Here is a 6,176-nt window from a genome sequence, read left to right on the forward strand (position 1 = left end):
CTGGTTGGTTTAGAATTGGAAGAGAGAAAACAGGTCTAAACCTGAAGAGAGATTCCCCTGTAGACTGTAAGTTCCCTGTGGGCAGGAAAAGTGTCTACCAACTCTGCTGCATTGTATTCTCCCAAATATTAGCTCAGTGCTCTGCACACAGTAAGCGTTCAATAAATACCACTGATTGACTGCCTGGACAATCCACTCTCAGATAACTTAGAGTTAATAATAATAATAATGGTATCTGTTAAGCACTTCTATGGGCCAGGCACTGCTCTAAACCCCAGGGTAGATATTAGTTAATCAGGTTGGACACCGACCCTGTCCCACATAGGGCTCACAGTCTTAATCCCCATTTGACAGATGAGGGAACCGAAGCACAGAGAAGTGAAGTGACTTACCCGAGGTCACAGAGCAGACAAGTGGTTGAGTTTCCGCCGAAACTGACAAGCGACACCCATCTCATCTGAGAGAACTCTCACCTCGGCTGGCATTGACCAGGAATCTCCAATCCAGTACAGGGTCCTGAAACCGAAGGGTAGAAATTCATTTCTGTGGAGGCAGTCTGGGGGTGGGGAGAGGTGCTTTTCTCACAGAAGCCGGCCCCCCCCACACCTGCGTTCAGAACCGACCCCATGTTTGTTTTCGTATTTTATTTTGAAACTGTCTACCATCCCCCAGCAGAATAAAAGAGCCATTTGAATTCCATTTCTGTGCGGAGCCAAAATAGGCTCCAGTTGAAAGCCACAGTAATGCGGTGAATGGATTGGAAGATTTGTTTTTTTTTTAATCTTTTTTTTTTTTTATTGAACAGATTCCTGCAGTTTACTTTCTCCAGCATCTTCTGGCATCTTTGGATCAGGCAACAAAGAAATTCTTTTTTGACCCGGCAGGTGGCCAAAGGAAGTCCCCGTTCAAAGCGACATGAAATCAGAACCACGGGCCATCTAACAGACATTGTCTTTTCTGCCCTCTGTTCTTCATTGTCAGGAGTAGCCATCACTGAATAGAAACACTCACAAAGAAGTGAGGCATGTTCAAAGTGGGCAACAGATGCTTTATTAGAAGGAAAACCTTTCTCTTTTCTCTATTCATTTCATCCTAACACACACAGGTTTCCGAAGGGAAAAAAGTGGCCTTGAAGTTTTTTTTTTCCCCCAAGCCGACGTCCATATTTTTAAAACAGATCCTAATTTCAAATCCCTTCGGCGGAGCCGCACGGCAATATTAGGTAAAATAAAAGGTGGAAGGAAATTCACACTCTCCGGATAGGCATGTAATCAATTAATCAGTGCTATTTATTGAGTGCTTGTTGAGTACAGAGCACTGTACTAGGCGCTTGGGACACTACAAGAGAGGTCGTAGACAAGGTCGCTGCCCACAAGGAGCTGATAGTCTGGGCCGTTGCATGGCGGAGGAGTGGGCATCTCTAAAATGAGCATAAAATACAGTTCTTCCATCCCCTAAGCCTGTGAGCCCCATGTGGGGCTGGGACTTTGTTTGCCCTGATTGAATCTATCCCAGTGCTTAAGCCAGTGCTTGGCACATAGTAAGTGCCTAACAAATATCTTTTTTATTATTCTTATTATTAGTGGAACTGGAATCAAAGGCAGTGCCCTAGAATGTAAGTTCCTGGAGGGCAGGAATCGTGCCTGCCGTCTCTACTGTTTAGCTCCTTTTGAAGCACTTAGTACAGTGCTCCGCACACAGTAAGCACTCAGTAAGTGCCATCAATCGATCGATCGATTGATTGATAGATAAAGGCAGAGGGCAAATCTGGCCCTTCCACCAAATAGCCTTCCAGTGGATTCATTTCCTAAAAGGGTCCTACCTGCCAGTGAGTGAGTGACCTGCTCTGTAGCTGAGGGGTTTTTGGAGGGATCCTCTCAGCTAAGGGAGCCAGAGGCCTGGTCACCTCAGGCAGGATGGGGTGAAGAAAGGGACAAAGGGAAAGGAGAGGAATAAGGAAGAGGGAGAGAGTGAGGAAGGGGCCTAAAAAAGAAAGGAGGGAGAAGGCAGAGGGATGAGAGGAAACGCTGCCCGTTCCCTTGGTGACGCCAGCTTTTCCCCTGGGACCCCCAGCCTGGTTCTGGTGGTTGCACGTCTGTGGCAGGTCCAGCTCTGGGGGTCCTGGGGATCCCGAGGGCTTAGAGCTTCCGGGCAGCCACGAACCCCGAAGGCCTCGACACGAGCACACAGAGCTGACAACCCCAGACCTACAGGCCTGGGCCTTGCAAGGAAGTCCCTTCCCCTGCCTCCCCACAGCTCCTACCCTTCTCCCGGTGCCAGGGCAGTGCCCTACCAACAAGAACATCCATCCCCTTCCCCCTCCCCGCGCAAACCCAGACACTCTTTTGTCTTCAGGGCTTTCAGGACAAAATGAGACCAAAGAACCCAAGTGGATGTTAAGGCTGACCTGGAATTTTTAGACTTTCCTGCCTGGACGAGGACAGCCGGTCACTTCCTCCTGTCTGCGGGAACATCACCAGAAAGGTGACACCTTCCTAGGCCCTCTTCTCCACCCTTTCCCTCCCCCTTCCAGAGGGGCAGGAAAAACAATATCTTTGGTATGTGTAAAGCATTTACTATGTAATAATAATAATAATGTTGGTATTTGTTAAGCGCTTACTTTGTGCAGAGCACTGTTCTAAGCGCTGAGGTAGATATAGGGTAATCAGGTTGTCCCTCATGAGGCTCACAGTCTTAATCCCCATTTTACAGATGAGGGAACTGAGGCACAGAGAAGTTCAGTGACTTGCCCACAGTCACACAGCTGCCAAGTGGCAGAGCGGGGATTCGAACCCATGACCTCTGACTCCCAAGCCCGGGCTCTTTTCACTGAGCCACGTTGACTCTCCTAACTGTACTAAGCACTGAAGTATATACAAAATGATCAGGTTGGACACGGTTCCTGTCTCACCCGGGACTCACAGTCTAAGTAGGTGGGAAGACAGAAATTTCAACCCCATTTTAGAGACGAGGAAACTGAGGCTCAGAGAAGTTAAAGTGACTGGCCCAAGATCACACATTAGGCAGAACAGGGACTAAAAGCCAAGTCTCCATTCCCTCATCCCACGCTCTTTCCACTAGACCACACTACCTCCACAGGGGGAAACTCAAGAGGAAGAATAAGTTCTCCCAGAGAGTTTTCACCACACAGGAACAGTCAAACATATTCACTGAGCACTTATTATGTGCAGAGCACTACACTAAGCACTTGAGAGAGCAAGATACAAGAGCATGAGCAGGCATGTTCCCTGCCCATGATGAGCTGGTACTCCAGAGGGAGAGACAGACATTGATAATCTACACTGAGCCCCAAAGCATGGCCTACTGGCAAGAGCACAGAATCAGAGGACATGGGTTCTAATCCCGGCTTCACCACTTCTCTGCTGTGTCACCTTGGGCAAGTCACTTCACTTCTCTGTGCCTCAGTTACCTCTTCTGTATAATGGGGATTAAGACTGTGAGCTCCACGTGGGACAAACTGATTACCTTGTAGCCACCCTACTGTCTAGAACACTGCTTGGCACATAGTAAGGGCCTAACAGATACCATTATTATTATTATTACAACAACATGATCGCTAATCAAGCCAAGCCAAACAAAGCCAGAGTGGCGGAGAGGAAGCGATGGAAGGAAAGACTCAAAGACAGGAAAAATTCAGGGAACAGAAGCATCAGATCCCTGAATTATTAATCAATCGATAGTATTTACTGAGCTTTTACTGACTGCAGAACAGTGCAGAATGGAAGAATTCAGGAGAGATGAAAGAAAGAATCACTCCCTGCCTTCAGGGAACTGGCCATCTAATGGAGGAGACAGAAAATGATTATTTCCAACTAGTGGGAACAGGAAGAACAGGGACATGGCAAGAACAGAACTAGGGAAGTAATAGTTGATGAAGAACTAAATATTGCCTTAGTTACCTTTTAGGTTGGTGATTGAAGAAAGGGAGGGATAGAGGGGGAGAGAGGAAGAGGAAAGAGAGAGAATGAGAGGGAGGATGAAAGAGAGAAGACAAGAGAGAATGACAGAGAAAGAGGGAGGATGAAAGGGAGTGAGAGGAGATGAAAGAGGATGAAAGAGAAAGGCAGAGAGACAAGGATGAGAGAGAAAGAGAGAGGGAGGATGAAAGAAAGAGAGGATGAGAAAGAACGAAAGACAGAATGAAAGAAAATGAGACATGAGAGCGCAAGAGAGAGGATGAGAGAGAGACTGGGAGACAGACACCAAGAGAGAGGAAGAGAAAAGACAAGAGAGGAGAGAGAAGGAAAATGAGAGAGAGAGAGAGAGAGGGTGAGAGAACGCACAAAAGAGTGAGGATGAAAGACCTTGAGATGATGAGAGAGGGAGGAAGAAAGAGAGAGCAAAGTGAGGTCACTTCAGTTTTCCAGTCATTATCCCAGCTACCACAAAATGCCTGTTCTGGAAAAATATGGACAGAGAGACTAAGCCAGGTCATGCCTTGAAGCTTTTGATCAATCCGATTACTCCTGTGCAATGTGATTCTTGGGCCATCCTTCTCAATGTTATTCTCAAACTTCTCCTTTCAGCAGAGCCCCTCAGAAGGTTCTCACGAGAGACCATCAAGCCAAGCCAAACAAATAATAATAATAATAATAATGTTGGTATTTGTTAAGCGCTTACTATGTGCCGAGCACTGTTCTAAGTGCTGGGGTAGTCACAGGGGAATCAGGTTGTCCCACGTGGGGCTCACCGTCTTAATCCCCATTTTACAGATGAGGTAACTGAGGCACAGAGAAGTTAAGTGACTTGCCCAAAGTCACACAGCTGACAAGTGGCCGAGCTGGGATTCGAACCCATGAACTCTGACTCCAAAGCCCGTGCTCTTTCCACTGAGCCACGCTGCTTCTCAAGCCCAGAGTGGCAGAGGGGCAGCGTTTATTGAGCGCTTCCTATGTGCAGAGCACCATACTAAGTGCTTGGGTGAGGACAATACAACAGAATTAGCAGTCACTCTCCCTGCCCATAATGAGTTCACAAATAAAGCGGGATTTCTGTGTGTGCAGTCAGAGACAGAAAAAAACAACCTTGATTTTTTTCCCCTCTCTCCCTCCTTCCCTTTTGCTATATTTCCAAAGGAGGAGTTCAGATTATTTGAAGGCTCAGAACAGCTAAGTAGATCCCTTCGTGAGAAACCCGTGAAGGGTAATCAGGAGGAAGTATTAGGGATATTATCAAGCCCCTCTCTAATCAAGACGATGGCCGTCTGGAAGGGCCACCATTCCACTGTCCTCCCACCATCCTCTGGGGCCGCTGTGGGAGGAGAAATCCTGGACTGGACCACTGTCCTGATTTCTTGCGATCTGACGGACAAATGAAAATCCTTCTCCATCCAACCTCAGCCACAGTGAGTGTGGAGTCCAGTTCTAAACACTGAGAATGTGGAATTAACTTTCCCTGGACCGCAGGAAGTTTATATTCCAAAATGTTTTGTGATGCTTCCAGAGATCTGCACCCTCTAGGCAGTGTGGGCTTGTCTTGCGGGTCAAGCTACAGGATCAAAATTTTGCAACTAAAAACTAATTATGCCTTTCCCAAAGGGACCAATCAATCCACGGTATTTATTAAGCTCCTTGCGGCCTGGGAATGTGTCTGTTATACTGTCACGTTGTTCTCTCCCTAACCCTTCTCAGGATTGCACCTGAAGAGTTTCTATTACTCTACCAGTTTCGGCTAGGGGAGGGAGAGTCAAGCAGAGGATACTCATTCCATTCCTAGCTTGGGCAGTGGCTAGCGAGTGGAAGGCAATCTGCTACAAGTCAAAACTCACCCGTGCTGGGCAGCAGTGGCATGGGAAAGAGTCGAGGGTGGAGACTCAAGTTTATTGTGTGGAAAGCTGCAGTGGGAAAACACTCCTGAATATTTACCAAGAAAACTCTATGGATCCCCTACCAGAACGATTGCAGATGGAGGTGGGGCGTTCTCGGGGAGATATGTCCATGAAGTCGTTATGGGTCGGGGACGACTCGACAGCCTAAGACAAGACTCTCCCAAGCGCTTAGTACAGTGATCTGCATACACTAAGCACTCAATAAATACAAATGACGGCCTGATTGAGTGTATATTGTGTGCAAAGCCCTAAACTAAGTTCATGGGAGAATAATAATAATAATAATGATAATGGTGTTTGCTAAGCACTTATTATGTGCCAGGCACTG

The 6,176-nt window shown here is 47.2% G+C and overlaps 1 non-coding gene across 1 annotated transcript; it reads left to right on the plus strand.

Moving 5' to 3' along the window:
* The first annotated feature begins 5,641 nt into the window (after nucleotides 1–5,641).
* LOC114815384 lies at nucleotides 5,642–5,778 on the plus strand. The gene has a single exon (XR_003763146.1). It is a non-coding gene; the product is annotated as a small nucleolar RNA SNORA7 (small nucleolar RNA).
* The last annotated feature ends 398 nt before the right edge of the window (nucleotides 5,779–6,176 follow it).

This window comes from Ornithorhynchus anatinus, chromosome 11 (assembly GCF_004115215.2).
Source record: "Ornithorhynchus anatinus isolate Pmale09 chromosome 11, mOrnAna1.pri.v4, whole genome shotgun sequence".
NCBI lineage: Eukaryota > Metazoa > Chordata > Mammalia > Monotremata > Ornithorhynchidae > Ornithorhynchus > Ornithorhynchus anatinus.